Source organism: Lithobates pipiens, unplaced genomic scaffold (genome assembly GCF_037356315.1).
Source record: "Lithobates pipiens isolate NorthernLeopardFrog02 unplaced genomic scaffold, aLitPip1_a1.2 Scaffold_16, whole genome shotgun sequence".
Taxonomy (NCBI): domain Eukaryota; kingdom Metazoa; phylum Chordata; class Amphibia; order Anura; family Ranidae; genus Lithobates; species Lithobates pipiens.
In genome coordinates, this window is record NW_027507748.1 from 540,287,225 (window position 1) to 540,305,998 (window position 18,774).

The 18,774-nt window shown below is 42.5% G+C and overlaps 1 protein-coding gene across 2 annotated transcripts in view; it reads right to left on the minus strand.

Annotated features, from left to right (window-relative positions):
• The window catches only part of NCKAP5L (NCK associated protein 5 like), a 117,378-nt gene that overhangs the window by 61,689 nt on the left and 36,915 nt on the right, over positions 1-18,774 (minus strand). The gene's annotated exons all lie outside the window — the stretch shown is intronic.

The following is an 18,774-nucleotide window of genomic DNA, read 5'->3' on the forward strand; positions in this document are numbered from 1 at the left end:
GCACAACACAGCAGGAACATTAAACGTTACTTTGACATTTCAATTATTTTTTATTTTTTTATAAAATTTTAAAATAAACAATGCCCAAAAATGTATAAAAAACGCAAGGCACTGCCCCCATTGACATGATCATACAGGTTACTGTTAGCAGGATACACAGTACTACTAAGCAGCAAGAGCCTAAAAATGTAATAAATGTGTTCTACAATTTAAATATCAAACCTTTATACAGAAACCTATCCTTTGAGAACAATAACAATTTAAAGACTATCATTTTCAGACCTCTAGGACATCTGGTATATCTTTATGAGCAGGGCCCTGATTCCGCCTGTATAGAGTTGTATTGTAATTGTACCGTCTGCCCCAACATTGCTGCGGTAATTGTACTGTCTGCCCCAACAAGCGCTGCGCAAACTGTTGGCACAATATAAATCCTGTAGAATAATAATCATCATCATATTTAAGCTTAAAGTGTTTATGACCCCAGCATTTCCTATTCCTGATATTTGCCAGCTGTACCATGTACTTTTTAATTATTATTATAAAATACAGTGCCAACAGTTTATGCAGCAATTTTACAATATAAAAAAGGGAGACAATACAGTTATAATACAGTAAAATACAAGTGGATTAAGAGGGCCCTGCTCAGATGTATGAGATAGGATTCTGTTCTCTTTGTACGAAATCCCTGGTGTTAAAAAACTGACCACACCAAGCAGAACACAACGCGATCAGTTCTCTAGCTATGCTGGGAACTCAGCCTGCTCTCCTCCAATGATCAAACGTGTCCTGACACACCCCCTCTGCATAGCCTCTTACTGGGAAGCTCAGTGTGCTACCCCTCAGCTCTTATGCAGCTGGGAACAGAGGGAATGTGATCACGCAAAAAATAAAAATAAAAGCATACTTATTTTTATTTAAGTCCTGCTACATTACAAAAGACTCAGGCTTGGATTACACATGTCTGATGCAAATTCCGCATCCATTTTCACTGCAAATTTCAAAAGCAGCTGATCAGTGGTTCTGCTGCGACTTCCACATATGGTCCAGATGCAAATTTTCAGAGCTGGCGGCCACCGGCATGTCCAACAATAGCTGACTGTTAAGGAGCGGGCTGGGAAGCTGGCCGCCGTGTCCTTAAAGGGGTTGTAAACCCTCATGGTTTTTCACCTTAATGCATTAAGTTGACAAACCTTCTCATGCTGTAGCCCCACCAGAGCCCCCATTTTACTTAGCTGAACCTGGTCTTTTTCTCCCCAGGGATGAGCACACCAGCTCTAACTGGTGTCTCGATTGGATAGATTGATAGCATCACAGCCATTGGCTCCCGCTGCTGTCAATCAAATCCAATGACGTGGGCGCCGGGGCCGAGTCCGGCATTCGTGTCTATGAACGCAAATACTGGACTCAGGTGAGCGCCCACAAGGTAATGTTCTCGGGAGAGCGCTTCTCCTAGGGGGTTATCTGATGCAAGAAGCTGCGAGACCCACCGTGGGACCCCAGAAAAGGATGTTCGGGGCCACTCTGAGCAAAACGAGCTGCACAGTGGCATGTTTGTTATTGAACAGAAAAACAATCCTTTACAATCACTTAAACAACCAATGACTCATCGGCTGTCAGCAGGAGTAATGAGCAAGCGCCTTCTCTACTGAAACATATCAGGCTACATGCCCAGGCATAATGGGGGAGTGCCTTGGAGCAGGTAGGGGGAGCCAGGTTCATGGGGACACATGACCATTGGTTGTGGGGGTCTGCGGGCAGTATGCTTATTGGATACTGCCCCCAATATGTGAACGCCGCTGCAATTTATATTATATATCTACACACACACACACACACACAGGTTCATACCCATTGCTGGCTCCCATTGTTTGCAAGCTCTGTCATCTGCCAGTTCCTAAATAGATAAGGGACATCACAGAGTGGCTCCACCCCCTTGTGACATCAACTGGTGCATGCAGGGTCAATGATGTCACATGGTGGGGGTAATCTGGTTATGTCGCCAGGTGGCCCTGGCCTTTGGCTGTTTAAGAACTGTCAGATGGAAGGAGCCAGAAACTGGTGCAGACCTGTTTTTTCCCCCCTGCCCCACTCCAAAGCACCCCATCCATGTTGAGGGCATGTGGCCTGATCTGGTTCAAAGGGGGGGGGGGAGCTGCCATGGAGGTACCCTTAAAATCCACACCAGATCCGAAAGAGCCTGGTATGGATTTGGCAGTTAGACCCCCATGCTGTTTTTTGTCTCATTGAATTTGTGTTCAAAATTTATGATATGTGTAATTCAGATTGTTTCCCATAGAAGGCAATGAGCCTGGCATTCGCACATGAACTACACCAGTGCGCAGAAAACACACAGGACTCTAACTTTGCGATGAATTCACACGGCCACTGGTTTAGAAAGCTGGTTAGGTTCACATGTCATGCATATTGGATGCGGTTCAAAACGCATCCAATTCACATATGTGAAAGAAGCCTCAAGCAATGATATTTTCTTGCACTATGGTCGATCATCTTACGGCTATGTAAATGAAGTAATCTAACCCTCCACATCAGATGTCACTTACACAAAAAAAGGGAATATGCTGTGGAAATTATGAGAAGATTATCTAAGCCTAGATGATAATGCTGTGATCTAAACTGGGTCAGTATCCTGTGCATTGCTCCCTTTAACAATACGATGTATGTACAGTAACTGTATCTGTGATCAACAGTTGTGTTTATGTGTCACTGTATGAAATCACACAACAAAAGACAATATTGTCTTCACATCGCCAAGTGTAATTAATACAGAAAGGCATTTATTCCACCTGTCGTCTTCCACTGTGCCTGTAGATCTAGGACAGGTACTCCTGTTACAGCCTAGGGATACCACTAAACCATATCTTTTGCTGACGTTAATGGACGGCTGCAGTTATCCCAATTGATACCAGTTCAGAGGCAAAACTTCAAGCTTGGAAACCAATGGATTCTGCTTAATGAGTTTCCTTCACTGACAGCAGGCTTAAAAAGACCTGGTTTGCTGTCAGATCAACTCAGAAATAATAGGGTTAAAAAAAAGGGAGTTTTTTTCAGATATAATAAGCTTTATTAACTGTTGACATTTTTTATATAATGTGCGCGGAGATCTACAAGCACAGTAATAAAAATAATGGATGCCCAGAGGGTAACATACCTTTCACTGCTAGAGATCTGCAGCCTTTACCAGCCAATTGGTCAACGAAAGGTCCACTTTGAAGAAAGCCTGCAGAAGCAATAAGCAAAGGACAGAGCTTTCGCCTTTCTTATTTGACCCTGCGGCCTGCTTCATATAAGCCATTGTATTCTCAAGCAGCAGCTGTGGATGGGTTATGTAAGGCAATATATACCCCTCCTTCCTTCTATACCTCCAACTGAGCTGAAGGATTCATTATTACACGAGGGCATGTGGGGTCTCAGCTGTACATCTAGAATCTGCCAATCCCACTGCACCTTTGCTTGGCATCCATGTGCCTCTCGGCTTGTGCTCCTATTAAGTAAACACACGTGAGTTGGCATCCAGGCGCTAAGCATTACTTCTGCTCCAATGAAACCGGCAGAATAGTTATGCAACTGGCCAATTCACCTACAGCGGGGGGCTTTACCTAGAGATCATAACTTTGTTCAAAATTTTTAACAAAAAAATAAATATGTGCATATGTATATACTACACATGTAACAAAAATCATAAAACATCAAAAAGGACCTCAAAACCAAATATAAATTCTGTGGACATTCATTATCATATAATCTGTGGACATTTTCAGCCACTCCTCAGAGCTTTATTTTGAACAGATAAGAAACGCATAGCTCTGGATTGCAGCCTACTTCAAGTTCACAGTGAGGCCAATGTAAGACTGGCAACTCTGCCACTTTGTCCCAATCACCAGTGGCAGGATCGCCAAGGTGCTGCCTGCTTGTCCTTATGGAATTGCTCCCTCTGCAGATGAGGCAGTGAGATGTCGCTCCAATCTCTTGCTAGAATTTGGCTACAGAGGGACCGATTCCATAGGGACAGACAGCCAGCCCCTTTAGCAAGCCTTCTGCTGGCAATTTGTCTCAAGCATCAGAAATTGCCCATCTGGCATCAGCCTAAGTAACGAAGAGTGTATGTGGCAGTTATACAACTGATCAATGGATGGGTCATGTCAACATCATGAGATACCTAGACATGGGCAACAATGACAACCACAAACTACAACAAGACCACCATGGACCCAACAACCTATATGCTCCAATACAGCCTTGCTGCAGGAAGCGATGGCATGAGGCTACTACATTTGGCGCATATCTGAACTTTAAATTCATTTTATAAAGACTGCCATGAAAAAGCAGTTCTAGTACCACTGTGAATGGAGAAGGCTGAAGGGCCAGTACGACCTATAATACTGTTTATAAAGTTCTGTCCTTGAGACCACAATGCTTACACCTACACATGATGAGAAATCGGAGGAAAAAAATACCGCTTTTGGAACAATCGTCCAATAATCTGATAGTTTGTATACAGCTTTTGGAGAGCCGATTACAACTGTTGCAAAAATATCCCAAGGGACAAGTGCGAAAATTTTTCTTGTACAAAAGAAAAAACAATTTTCTTGTAAATTAGTCTCGTTTTTGGAATATATATATATATAAAAAAAAAAAAAAAACACTTGTGACCAAGACCACACATGCTCGGAAATGAAAGAATGCATTACAATACATCACTTTCGAAGTTGTATTCTGTCATATGAGAAATTTTGTAACTTTGGTAGCCTATTGGTTTTCGATACGAGACTAGCATGCAGAAAATAAACGATCATTTGCCACATTGTAAACCCTTCTATCCTGTAGAGCCAAGGAAGCTGCCATCTTAAAGCAGAATTCCACTTAAAAATGTAAGCTCTGCTTATTTGCTTCCTTCTCTTCCCTCTCCGGTGCAACATTTGCCACCTTTTGGGGGGGGGGGGGTAGTTGCGGCAAGACCCCCCAGAAGTTCGCCCCCTCCTCCTCCACCACCGGGCCAGTTAGAAAGCAAAGCGCACTTTGCGAATGTGCAGTAGGGAACTGGTCGTGAAGCTGAAAGGCTTCATGGCTTGGTTCCCTTACCAGGAATGGCAGTGGCAGCACCTGAGAGCCGACCATGAAAATTGTCTGGGGTGTCTATATTAAGGCTTACCTGTAGCCAACAAAGATATCTCCTAAACCTGCACGGTTTAGGAGATATCCCTGTATTTGCGTGTGCCGACGCCATGCATCACATGCGTACTCAAGACAACTGAAGCAATGTCGCTATATGCCGTTGCTTCAGTTGTACTGTGCCGTTCCCGCGCGCATGCGTGGCGTGACGTCATCGCAGCTCCGGAGCCGCGGTACCCGGAAGTCACTCCAGGACAACATGTCGCCGGTCGGAGGGGGGAGACATGGACCGATGCGGGGGCTTTGATCTGGGGTAAGTGATACATAATTAGCTAGTATGCTATGCATGCTAGCTAATTTATGCCCTTCTCATGCAGGGTTTTTTGTTTTTTAATTTTTTGCTGCAGGTTTACTTCCTCTTTAAAGGCTTCCAATGCAAGTAATCAGGAAAGTACAATACAAAAAAGTACCCCAGCACATAACCAGCCAGTCCGCAAAAAATAAATAATCTAAATTGCTTTAACCATTCTCTATTTACTCTGCAAGTGTAAATTGTTCCGCTTTCAACTAAATCATTGCTTCCTGAGTCACTAACACAGATGAAGTGTACAGATCAGAGAAGACTGAATTCAGGACTCACAATCTGCAAGTCAGGGACTAAAAATAACGCATCCATTAATCCTGCATTACAGCCAGGCAACTAGCATTTTCACAGGCCAGTGATAGTTGCCTCCATCTGACCTCCTTATTTCAGGCTTTGTCAAAGTGTATTGTTATTCTGAGGTTAAAACGCAGAGAGATACCGACTTCCATTCCAATAACTTACATAACAGATAGGATAAACAAACTGACAAGATAATACTTCGCATAATAATACGCCATCCTCCCCAAAGGCTGGAATGCACAGAAAACATTTATATGCTGGTACAAATATAGCTCTTTTTAAAATGGGGAAGTGCATTGTTTATAAATGAAAGCCATTAGCTGCCCAGATAAATCAACATTTAAAGTGCAGGATGTGTGTGGATTTTTACTGAACGGAAATTACCAGTAAAATAGGAATACTATTGTCTGCCGATATTCATCCAACAAGAGTAGACTGCAAGCTTTGTGCTCCAGTGTTCACAGTACCGCATTTGAAATGCCTCTAAACACAGCTTCTGAAAGCATTTTTTTTTGGGTTACAAAAAAAAAAAAACACACCCCTCAAAAAAGTAAGAGCATTGTTTATTTTTTTATTTTTATTTTTTTATAGGAAACAAGCTTTGGGCATCCTTGACATCACCCCATAGCTCCCTTTTTTCCCCCCCTTTCTTATGCTCTTACCACTCCTACCTCCCCCTTTTCTTCTCACCATTCTACGGTGGATATACTTCCTCCTTTTCTATTAATTTGTTGCAGATCATGTTTGTTCAGACTCGACGTTCTGATATGCTTATTGTTTTATGGGCTGCTGCAAAATTTCCTGGCTCATGGACACCTATCTCTACCATACAGGCTACGCATTTTGCTTATTACCGTGCTATTTATACTATTGGGTATTTTTCTATTCTCTGCAGCTACATTCCTGCTGCCAAAATACCTTCTTGGGCATTTCAAAAAGTTTACTTACGCTAGATTTTAACTTTTATTGAAAGTGAAAAATTTGATGTGAATCAATAGATTAAGGCTTCATGTACACAGGATGTCGTTCAACCAATTTAATTTTTTTTGATTTTTTTCCCCAAAATAGGCAAAAAAATTAAAACCGCGTGTAAACTTAAAGCGGCTAAATGCGAGTTACCGCATTTGAAATGCCTCTAAACACAGCTTCTGAAAGCATTTTTTTTTGGGTTACAAAAAAATCCTCTAAAAACGCAACTGCCTAGAAACAACTATAAAAACGACCCTGTGTACATGTACTGATAAGATAACAGAGAAGAGTTCAGGAGTAGTTGAAAACAAAATGCCCAACTGCTCCTAAACGTCCATTTACCAGCAGCAGTGTACATGAGGCCTAAAAGGAGGAGGTCCAGCGCCCCCCCCCCCCCCCATGAAAAAGTCAACAGCTACAAATACTGCAGCTGCTGACTTTTAATATAAGGATACTTACCTGTCCAGGGAGCCCCACGTGTTGGCAACCCAGTCGATATTCAGATTGGCTGTCCAGTACAGCCGCCACCATTCCTGGTAAGGGAACCCAGCAGTGAAGCCTCTCGGCTTCACAGCCAATTTCCTATTGCGGAAGCTCAAAGACAGCCCCCCCCCCGAAAGGTTTTAAATGTGGCAACGGTGGGAGGAGACAGATAATCGGAAGTTCCATTTTTGAGTGGAACGCGGCTTTAAAATGTAGGAAAAACAACATCTTTGCTTCCCCATAGAAAAACTACTGTATGCCTTTCAGCTCCTCCCTTGCCAGAAGCCCAATTTGTAGGCATTCATCCGGCGGAGTTTGGACACAGCTCAGTTGTCACTGGCCACTGCTCAGTGAATGCGCGTGTTGGGCATGCCTGCTCCTACTCTGCACTTATGTTCTACATATCATACATGTGCTGCCGACAGTCCTCTGCATGTGTTCCACTGGGAAATGGAGGTAAGCACTCGCGCTCCCTCCCACTGACAGCATATTGCTATTGTGGAGCCAAGGGAGAGCTTGCTTGCTACCACCACTGTGAGCACACCTTTGATTGTTTTCCAGGCAGTTGCTGCAGAACGCTCCCTCCCTCTGCATATATTGTGACAGTACTGGTCTCAGGCAAGAGCCTGGTGTCCAGACAAGCGCTGTCAGAGTGGCTTAGTAGTTAGCATTCCTGTCTTGCAGCACCAAAGTTTATCAGTTAAAATACCAACCAGTCAACCTGCACGCAGTTCTCCCAACAACATGCTGGTAGGTTAATTGGCTCCTTTGTTTACTTTCCCCTAGTAGGTGTATGTATGCATGTCAAATAAGGACCTTAGATTGTAAACTCCTTGACAGCAGGGACTGATGTGAAATGTAAGCTTACCTAAGGGGTTGTATAACTTGTTGGAGCTATAGAAATACATGCAATACATTAATATTGTCACCTACTGAGCAAAGTGGTCAGACAGTGGTGGAGGAAGGGGACTTGGTACACCACAGATAACCGGTTTCCAATTTATATCAATCTACTGTACAACACTAGAATCTTACATCACATGTAGTAAGCTTGCATTAGGAAATCTAGATTGCAGCATTTTTTTTTCCATACACTACTGTATATGGGAAAAAATAAATAAAAAGTTACATAATTCCCCAAAACTGATCAACTATGCACAAAACACACATTTCTGCTAAATAATTCAATCAAATTTTATCACCATTTTTTCATGCATGGATAATGACACTGACATTTTAAAGTGGCCCTTGCAGTGCAATACAAAATCTGCATATAATGTCTTCCATAAGGTGACAGGGGGAGCTTGCATTGAATGGCCTCTGCTTTGCTTTTGTTTTCATAAGCCTCTTTCCCCTGGTAGCTGGTGGTGGTAAAAACAGGTGGTTTTACCACCCCCGACCACCTACCAAAAGACAGATAGACAGAAGGGGATGTTCACATGTGGCAAATTTTACATGGCATATTCTACATTGTAGTGTAAGGGATGGGATTTTTGAGGCAAAGCTATCGAATATTTGTCTGGTGTAGGTGGCAGATGTAAATGATTCTATATAAAGCACCGTGGGATAAGCTTCAACGTTATAAAATGAGTAAAATCATAAAAAGATACAGAGGAAGTTTACAGAGGACATTCTTGTGAAAGGGAAATTCAAATCCAATATTTGCAAGTTAAAGTTTTCGCCCCAAGTTGGACCTAGTACATGTTCGCATGTGCCTTTGTGAAAACCGGAACACTATGGAAACCTTTCTAAAAGAAAATCAATGGGCTGCCATTGCTGGAGTATTGGCGGTAAATCACCGCTGATAGCGGGGTGCTTTTAACCCCTGCTAGCGGCCAAAAAAGGGGTTAAATGCGCTGCTGAATCGCTTTGTGGGCGCTTTGGCCCTTGATTTTAGTGGTAGGGGTGTTTAAGGAGTGGCGCTCCCGCAGTGCCCCAAAGTTTCTGCTTGCAGGACTTTTCCCCATCCTGCAAGCGCATCGTTCCAGTGTGAAAGCACTTGGGCTGTCACTAGGGTGGCGTTTTTCAGGCGCTACTTTTAGCCTTTTAGCACCTGAAAAACACCCCAGTGTGAAAATAGCCGAAAGCATGTAGCTCAAAGCTTGAAAAAGGAGCAAACTCCCATCTCTGACTTACCTATAGGCAAGCCTATAATACAGCTTACCTATAGGTACCGTAAATATCTCCTAAACTTACACAGTTTAGGAGATATTTACTTGTGAAGCCGGCGTGGACATCACTGTCGCATGCGCTCTGAAGGAACGACATACCTGTGTCATTCCTTCAGAGTCGTGTCGTGAACAGTCACTCCTGCGCACATGCATTCAAAGGACCGAAGACTGCGAACCCAGAAGGGAGACCGGGTGATGATGGAAGCCTCGTCAGCGGGGACAGCATTTTAAGGCAAGATTCACATAATGTGCTAGTATGTGATGCCTTGCAGGAGGACATTTTTTTTGCAATGAGTTAACTACAGATTTAAGCTACAATGTCAGGTGTAAACGGGCATCTCAGGATACCTCATTTCAAGTGCTGAAGCACTTTTAGAAAAACACTTTATCAGGTGTGAACAGGGCCATGTCAAGTTGTTCTTATTCAGTTTTTACAGATTGAAGACCTTTAAAAATAATGAAAATATTTCTTTAAAATGTGCCATATTATGGTCCTTTAGCTGCCGTTGTGGGTGTAACCAAACCCCTTTACCGTTCATACTTCTACTCTTTTGGGCCAGGATAAAAGCCAACCATGGCTGCCTGCTGAGCTCAACCACAAGTTGAAACTTTAAAGTACAGGTTGAACAGAGGGATAAATTGCCTTAGCTTTTCATAAATGAGGCATGGCCTGTTCGAGATGCAGCAAAAACAACAACAAGCTTAACTCCACATCCATCTCTGCTCCCGATCGAAGCACTGTGGGTGCTTATCCATTGCGTGAGACGTGACCTGAATAAGAGTATTGATGTCCGATATCTCTTGCTCCATTCACTCCTGTGATCAGGTTCAGTATATGGCTGGCTATTCTATATTTGTAGTGATGGCAGAAAACAGGCCTACTCTAATACAGTCATTTTAGGCCTCATTCTATTGAGCAGCAAGAACAAGCATTAATGTGCTGTGTTCTGGAATAAGTAAGGTTAGGAAATTATGCAGTCTACATAGAGAATGTTTTACTGGCACACACAATGCACTTATCCGCACTGTACATTAGGGCAGGCAATAGAATAAAACCTTAGCTCAAAAAATACCTTCTGGCAATATGAAGTGGTTCTAAAGTCAAAAGGATTTTTACCTTAATGTATTACCTGCAATAAGGTAAAAAGCTTTCACTAGCTGTGCTCCCAAACCGCCCCCCTCGCTAAATACGCATTTAAGTCCTGTATCGGTCCAGATCTGTTGTATGCAGCAGTACTGGCCTGTGTCTGGTTTTGCAAGTACAGAGGCCGCAGCAGAAGCCATTGGTGGCTGCTGCTTTCAAACAAATCATGTGAGGAGAGGGCTGGGAGAAGCCATGCGGTGTGTGTCCATGGATGCACACAACCTGCCTCGGGAGCATGTATTTTTTTTAGAAAAAACCAAATGCTAGAGCTTTTACATTCACTTTAATTCAACCGCTTGCTGGTAGAGAAAGAATTAGCCATAACCATATTGGTACAGTTGCTCTGCACGTATCTAGTGTAAAGTTAAAGACTCTTGTGGCCAAGAAATAAAGTGATCAGAGCAAAAAAAATAAAAAAGTCTAATTGGCACACCCACAGACATGAATCCCACCTGAAATAACTAAAAAAAATGTTGTTCTATTTGCATGTGTATAATATTGTATCATCTGTGGGTAAAAGAAGGACATATGGTTGCACTGCTCAAGTGTCTCAGGAGCCCCCCCCCCCCCCCCCCCCCCCAAAAAAATAAAAAATAAAAAATAAAAACAAAGCTCCATATTTTCCAAAATGCCAAGCTCCCTATTAGCGCCCTTCTGTACTTGCTCATTGGTTTGAGGCAGCAAATCACTTTGAAAGAGGCAGTAGGCTGAAGCTTGATCTTTGTTGCAAAGTCAAGATTTTCATAATGGAATACTCAGAGTTACAGGGGGATGCTTGAGCAAACCTTGACTGTTTGGAATAGTCAGGTTTTATTTTGCCACCTCGGCCTACTTATTACCCTTTACTTTAATAGGCAGCCTATTTGGTCAACATCTATAGAAAAAATTTAGTTTGTACAGAAGTTTAGCTGCCTATAGCTCAGAAACTACCAACTGTTATGCCGCAATGTTTTACTGAAGGGACCCTTTGATTATGCAGTTTTATATATCATATGCTCACACAATTAGAAACTGGATAAGAGTCGCTGACCTGTCAATTTTTTTACAGGATGCGAAAACAAGCCTAATGCGGTGTACACACGACTGGACTTTGACAGACTAGGACCAACAGTCTTCCAGATTGACTTTCAGTGGAGTTCCAGCAGACTTTCTGAATGAATGGATTTGGACACACACAATCACACCAAAGTCCGACGGATTTGAACGTGAGGACTTATGACCGAACTAGAATAAGAAGTTCATAGCCATTAGCCAATAGCTGCCCTAGCGTTGATTTTTGTCCGTCGGACTAGCATACACGTGAACGGATTTCTCGGTCTGGCAGGAAAATATAAAACGTTCTATTTCTAAAGTGTCAGATTTTTGGCAAGCAAAAGGTCCGATGGAGCCCCACACAATCAAATTGTCCAGACTTGTTCTGTCGGACCTTTGCTGTCAAAAAGTCTGTGTGTACGTGGGATGAGGGGCAGCTTCAGACCATCACCCAACATATCTTGGAAAGGAAAGTGAATGGTTGGGTAGGGCTGGCCATAAACAGCCTTATCCCCAGACTCCATGATGTCTAATACATCACTTGGCCAGCATTGAACCAAAATAGGGCTACCCTATGGAGTAAAGAACGAGCAAGTTTCCTCATCAGAGAAAAAAAAAAAAGGGGGAAGAAGATTAGGGATATTTCGTAACATATTGCAAAAGTTCCGTGTGATCTGGCTGATCCTTCTATCTGATAATGAGAAGTTGGAAGGAAGCACGAGCGCCTTTTTTGCTGGTCAGGCAAGCCACAAAACTGGCGGTCCTAGTTATACAAAGGACGGCAGATTTTTCCCCACCCATCTTTTCAGGGGGGACAGCTGCACCTCCATGGCTAGCTTTAGAGAGAAAAAAAAAAAAAAAAACGCCCCAATCACTAGTGTTTTTCCCCAGACATGGAAGCAATGGGACCATCTGCAATATGGGAGCTGCTTGTGTGACCCGAGCATCCAGGCTCACAGCCAAAAGCAGTCACATCAGGCCTTCACCTTTGTATATCAGCTTCATGCAATTGCCTGGGACCGAGAGCTGGATTTGTAGTGAAAAAATAAAATTATATTATATATATATATATATATATATATATATATATATATATATATATATATATATATATATATATATATATATATATGCTTCAAAAATAAAATAATGTTTTGCCTTGACAAGTAAAGACAAGAGCTCAAGCAATCAATTTGTCATCTCTAAGATATTGGTGTCACATAGGCCTGTGATGTTTTACATAAAGAAATTGCTGTGTAATAATTAGCTAAACATAACCGGAAAAACAAGCACCAGATAAGATGAATGTAAGACCCCGTGAAAAAATTAATTTTCAGAATAAATGCGCTAGGCTGGCTCAGTCAGCTCAAGAACAATTACACTGATTACATTTTTTCTTACTAACCGCACAGGACAAATTAAGTTTAATTACTGTCCCCGTGGGAGCATGCACCTTTGTAATAAGCATCAATAGAAACAATACGATATCTACATATGTGACTTGTTACATGTAAATTTTTCAGCAGTCTTTATTTGTTAAATCACAAGCAGTCACAATATGCCTACTTCAAGGCAAAGAGACTTCAACGTATTAATCAGCAGCTTACTGGATGTATAACTTCCATACTAAAAAGCCACTCCAATTTAAAATACACAGCCCCCGATAAAGAACACATCTATCAACAACATCAGTGCAGAGATTTCAGTGTGTAGTGTAGCTAAATGTGTGTGGGCACCAAAATTTAGATACAATATAGGTGACCTCCTAAAAATGCTAGGTGCCTGTCTGTTTCTGCCTTTTAATACTATCAAAGTCACTGATCTGGAACAAGCATGTGGTTCTGGAAAGTAGGGACCAAGCATTTGCGCGAGAATCTGTATTCTCCCAAATGCTCCCGATACCAAAATTGATACTTTTACGGTGCGATTTGCGCCAATACATAATGAATGAGCGCAAATCACACAGCAAAGACTCACATGCTATTTGAACAGGAATGCGTTGCAATTCCTGTTCGAACCACATGCAATTTCCCCCACCACGTATGTAAAAGGAAAAGCACTATCTAGTGGGCAGTTTAAAAATAGGTTAGAACTCACAGTACATATCTGGCTACATGCAAAAACATAGGTTTCCTGGCCTGCTGATGATAGCAAGTCACGGCCACTGGAGGTGCTCACAGGGCTGGAGAGTAGGGTTGCACCGACACTTGTATCAGTGCCGATACCGAGTATTTGCACAAGTATAGGTACTCATGCAAATGCACTGATACCTGAAACCGATACTTTCAGGCTTGGTTCTTTGAGCTGTCAGTGGTTCTCCCCAGTGTTAAAGAAGTCCGGTAATTGGAGCGGTCAAAAAAAAAAAAAAAAAAAAAAGTGGCATTGGTGCATCCCTACTGGAGAGGTGTAGAGGCAGCCCTTCACCCACGGGGTCCCGGAACGTCCTCTCCAGTGGCTGTGATTTGCCATCGTCGGCGGACCGGGACACCTACGTAGATTATTTTGTATGTAGCCAGATATGTACTGTGAGTTCTAACATTTTTTTTTTTTTTTTAAACTGTCCACTAGATAACTTTTCCACACACACACTGGGATGGCGGGAGGGGTGTTGGGGGCTGGGGAATTGCATGCGTTTTGTACACATTCCTGTTCAAATCACATGCAGTTCTTTGCAGTGTGATTTGCGCCAGTTTTTTTGTATCAACACGAATCGCACCGCAAAGCATCAGTACTAGGTATTGGCGAGTACTTGACTGAAAGTAGCGGCATGCATACTCCCAGATAAAAAAAAAAAAAAAAAAAACCCACACAGCGCTCAAGCTAGGATCTCAGCTTGAGGTTTAAGGTTAGGGATTAGGTTAGTGTTAAAGCTGGCCATGTACTGTACAAATTGCAGACAGTTGCAGAAGAAATAGCAGAAACTTGCCAAGTGCGTGGCTCTGTTTGCTGCCTCCTACCCGACATCCTTTGACTGAAAAACCAGAGGGAGCCAGATGGAAAAATTGTTTGCCTGAAAGTGGCTCCACCCAATCAGAATAAAGCCGCCATCATGGTATTTTGACAGCCGACGGGCTGTATAGCATGGATAGCGGAATTTATATGGCCAGCTTTAGAAGACCGCGCTGCAATAACCAAAATATAAAAAGGCTGCCATTGCAAACCTGCAGCTAAAAATGTTTGTTGACTATATATAATTTTAAATTTTTTTTATTATATACACACACACCGTATTTAATCGGTGTATAACACACACTTTTTTCCCCCTTAAAATCAGGGGGAAAAAAAAAATCGCGTGTGCGTGTTATACGCCGATCCTCCACTATTTTGGAGCCTCTGGGCGGCTTCCGGCCCCTCTCGCCGCCTTCGGCCGAAATGTCCTGTGCCATTTTTAAAAATAAAAGCTGAAAATTACACTGACAAGGCGAGAGCGAGAGAGCGAGAGAGCGAGAGAGCGAGAGAGCGAGAGAGCGAGAATATATACACACACATTCACCCCTATCATCATTGGCGGGGTGTCAAATTGACATTTTCCACCACAGTGACAGGCCAGGGTGGAAAGTTTTTCTTTTCTAACAGTGAATGTGATTTCCCAAAATGTATTAATTAATGCTGAAAGCAAATAAATCTTGGAAGTACTTTCAAACATCATTCGCCCAAGTCTATGATGAGAATTTTTTTTAGCAATGTTCGTACAACATCTACTAGTGTATGGCCAGCAGCGTTTTGTTACTTCAGCATTTCATATCCCTGATGGGTGCCTGCTGTGCCAAGTACTTGTATGAGAAAGTTCTCTTTGTATTGCTTTCTTTGTGTGAAATCCCTGGTGTCTGGCCAGTCCCTCTGCTTTCCTATTAAAAGCTGACCACGCTTGCTAAAGAACCAACCACGCTGTGCTCTCCAGCCCTACTTTCTCCAATGATCAGACTCGTCCTGACATATCTCCTGCACAACCTGTCACTGAGAAGCTCAGTGTACTGCGGCTTCTCCTCCCCCAGCTCTTATGCTGCTGGGAGTATTATTATTATTATTATTATTCAGGATTTATATAGCGCCAACAGTTTGCGCAGCGCTTTACAATATGAGGGCAGACAGTACACTTACAATACAAATCAATACAGGAGGATCAGAGGGCCCTGCTCGTTAGAGCTTACAATCTAGAAGGGAGGGTCAAGTGAAACAAAAAGGTAATAACTGTGGGGGATGAGCTGATGGAGAAAATGAAAATACAATTAGGTGTGGGTGGGGTAGGCTTCTCTGAAGAGAAGTGTTTTCAGGGATCGTCTAAAAGCTAATAAAGTAGGAGATAAGCGGACAGATTGGGGTAAGGCATTCCATAGGATTGGGGAGGCTTTGGAAAAGTCCTGGAGGCGAGTATGGGAGGAGGTGATGAGGGAGCTAGAGAGCAGGAGGTCTTGAGAGGAACGAAGAGGACGAGAAGGTTGGTATTTAGAGACTAAGCTAGTGATGTAGCTGGGGGCAGAGTTGTGGATGGCTTTGTATGTAATTGTTAGTATTTGAATTTAATTCTTTGGTTGAGCGGAAGCCAGTGGAGGGATTGACAGAGAGGAGTAGAGGGAATGTGATCACAAAAAAAATAAAAAAATAATAATAATTTAATATCTATATGAAAATGTTTTGCCTTGCGTTTCGAATTTTAACTTAATGGGTGTTTGGGGGATTGTAATCGTTTACAATCACTTTAAGTTTAGACTTTAGGTCCATGTTCATATAACAAGCTTTGTCTGCAATATATTTTTAGGTCAGAGTAACAAATCGTCTCAGGTAGCCTTTTTAAACCGTCTAATGCAGGTAAATAAGTAAAACTGCCGTAAGAGAAAACATGATACAATAGATCTAGTTATGTTCACAGTTGGTTTAGAAAAAAAGAATAGACAACAAAAAGCTGCAATAGACTGCAGGGTAAGGCAGCAAAGGCCAACTCAGCTGTATTGACTTGCAGCTGCATTGCGTGCCTCCCTTGAATGTATTGCTCCCTTCACTCAGGCATTTACAATTAATGGGGACTTCCCATAGTCAGGGTGAGGCGCAGACGGGGGGGGGGGGGGGGGGGGGGGATTGTAATACAAAAAGGGAGCACTGCCAACGCTGCCTATTTTTAGCAGCACAGGCCTCATTTTTAAGAAGCAGCGCTCGTAGTCCATTACACAAAAATAAACGATGATTAAAACTTTGACAACGGTTTTCTTCTTTGTTCCCATCTTCAGTGAAGTATCTATTCTATAGTTCTTCATTATGTTGACATAGAATACTTTTTTGCTCTATTTGGCTTACTTTGAACCTTTTTCTAGTAATTAAAGTTCATGTTCCTCCTAATTGGCTCTGGAAGTGAAGTCATCCCCCAGCTATGGCCACGTGAGGCATTCCTGAATTACTAGCTATGGTTGAGAACCAAAAAAGACTTGCTCGTTAACATGACGCAAACAAAAAGTCAGGCATTAAGATTAACGAGATGCGTATTTCAACGCTAACTGGATTTTACCCTGTGCAAAGCACGCTTTCCACTTTGGTGCCCTCAAAGAGTTTCAAAAGTCTGTTCCAAAAAGAAAGAGTCCTCACTGATAGTTAGAGGGGTCACTTATACAATCAGCAGAGCAATGGCGATAGCTCCTCACTTTAGCTCTTATCTAACTGTAAAAAGGACAAGTATAGGTTCCATCTGTCATCCTATAGCTCAAGGTCAAAAAAGTACTCTGGCAACTGCAATTTTTCTTCCCATTGAACTACGGAAAAATACCTAATCTAGCCTCTTAACCTCTTTAACCCCCCCCCCCCCCATAGAAACCCTGGAAAAAAGTTAGTTAGTTAATTTAAACACTTGTTGGAAACTATTTTATGTTCAAAATAATTTGCTGAAAGCATTGTAATCAAACAATAGCCTTTTTTCCTTTTTTTTTTTCCAGCCTTTGTTGCATTTCAGTGCTGCCAAGCTCCTGCAGTTATTTACAGCTTACATATTCTCCATAGAACATACATGCCAACAGTCCCGATTTTACCTGGACATTTGTGGGATTTAGACCCTTGTCCTGGGGAAACAAAAAATAATAAAAAAAAAAAAAAATCACGGGAAATTGTAATTTGTCCCAACTCCTGGAGAATCTACAGATCCGTCGCTAGAGGCTCGGCACTGGTGATGATATCCGCCACCATTTTACAGGAGACCAGCTCATGTGGAGCCCAGTCACTTGACGAGGGAAAGACCTAAGAGGCGGAGGCCGTGTGGCTGCCAATAGAAATGGAGCTGCCGCCAACCCCCCGCCCCGTGGCCTGCTGCCGGTTTGTGACCTGTTGTGGGAAAGGCCGCTGGGCATGGGTTTGGTGGCAGCTTCATTTCCATTGGCAGCCACCCGGGCTGGGCTCTGCCTCTTGTTTCTTCCCCTCGGCAACTCTGGCTCAGCCTCCACGAGGGCTGGTCTTCTGTAATGGTGGCTGGAGATCAAATCGTGCAGGAGGGACTTTACTGGGGACAACTGATGGCAGGCGATGGTAGCAAGTAACACGTTCAGGGCTTCCACTGATTCTGCATTATGGAGAGTTGACCTATTTCATTCTATATTACAATGTAATATTAGAAATAATGTGCTTCAATCATCCTGACATATCAGCCCTGGTGCCATGATAATTGAAGTGTGTTTGGAGTATATTATATGCCGATTGTTAAACTTTCTGGAATACACATATTTCTATCATGGTGTTGAATCTGAGCTTCTCTCTTTCTCTCTCTACACACACCCTTTAAGCCACGCCCTTTTTCGCCACTACACGGAATTTCTGTTTCCCGCCTACGACATACCTACAAACGAATGCCCCGTCCACCAATTACAAGACTCCGCCTACAGACAAAAAAAGCATCCCTATACATTTTTTTTTACAATGTTGGCAACCATGATAGAATGTAGTTCTCAGGATGGTAAAAAAAAACGCGCACCATGCCTGCACTATACGTAAATAAATAAATAAATTTGACTGTTCTATGAGATTTTAGTGATTGGGCTCACATTTAATAGCACTAATAGGAGAGACACAAAGTAACGATGGATGTGGCCAGGTACAGCTTTCACAGCAAAGGTTTAGATCTAAATATAAATTCACTTCTCTGGATCCACGATTGTTGTAACATGCACGTTTCAATGCATTTTGTCACCTGAATTCACCTGGCC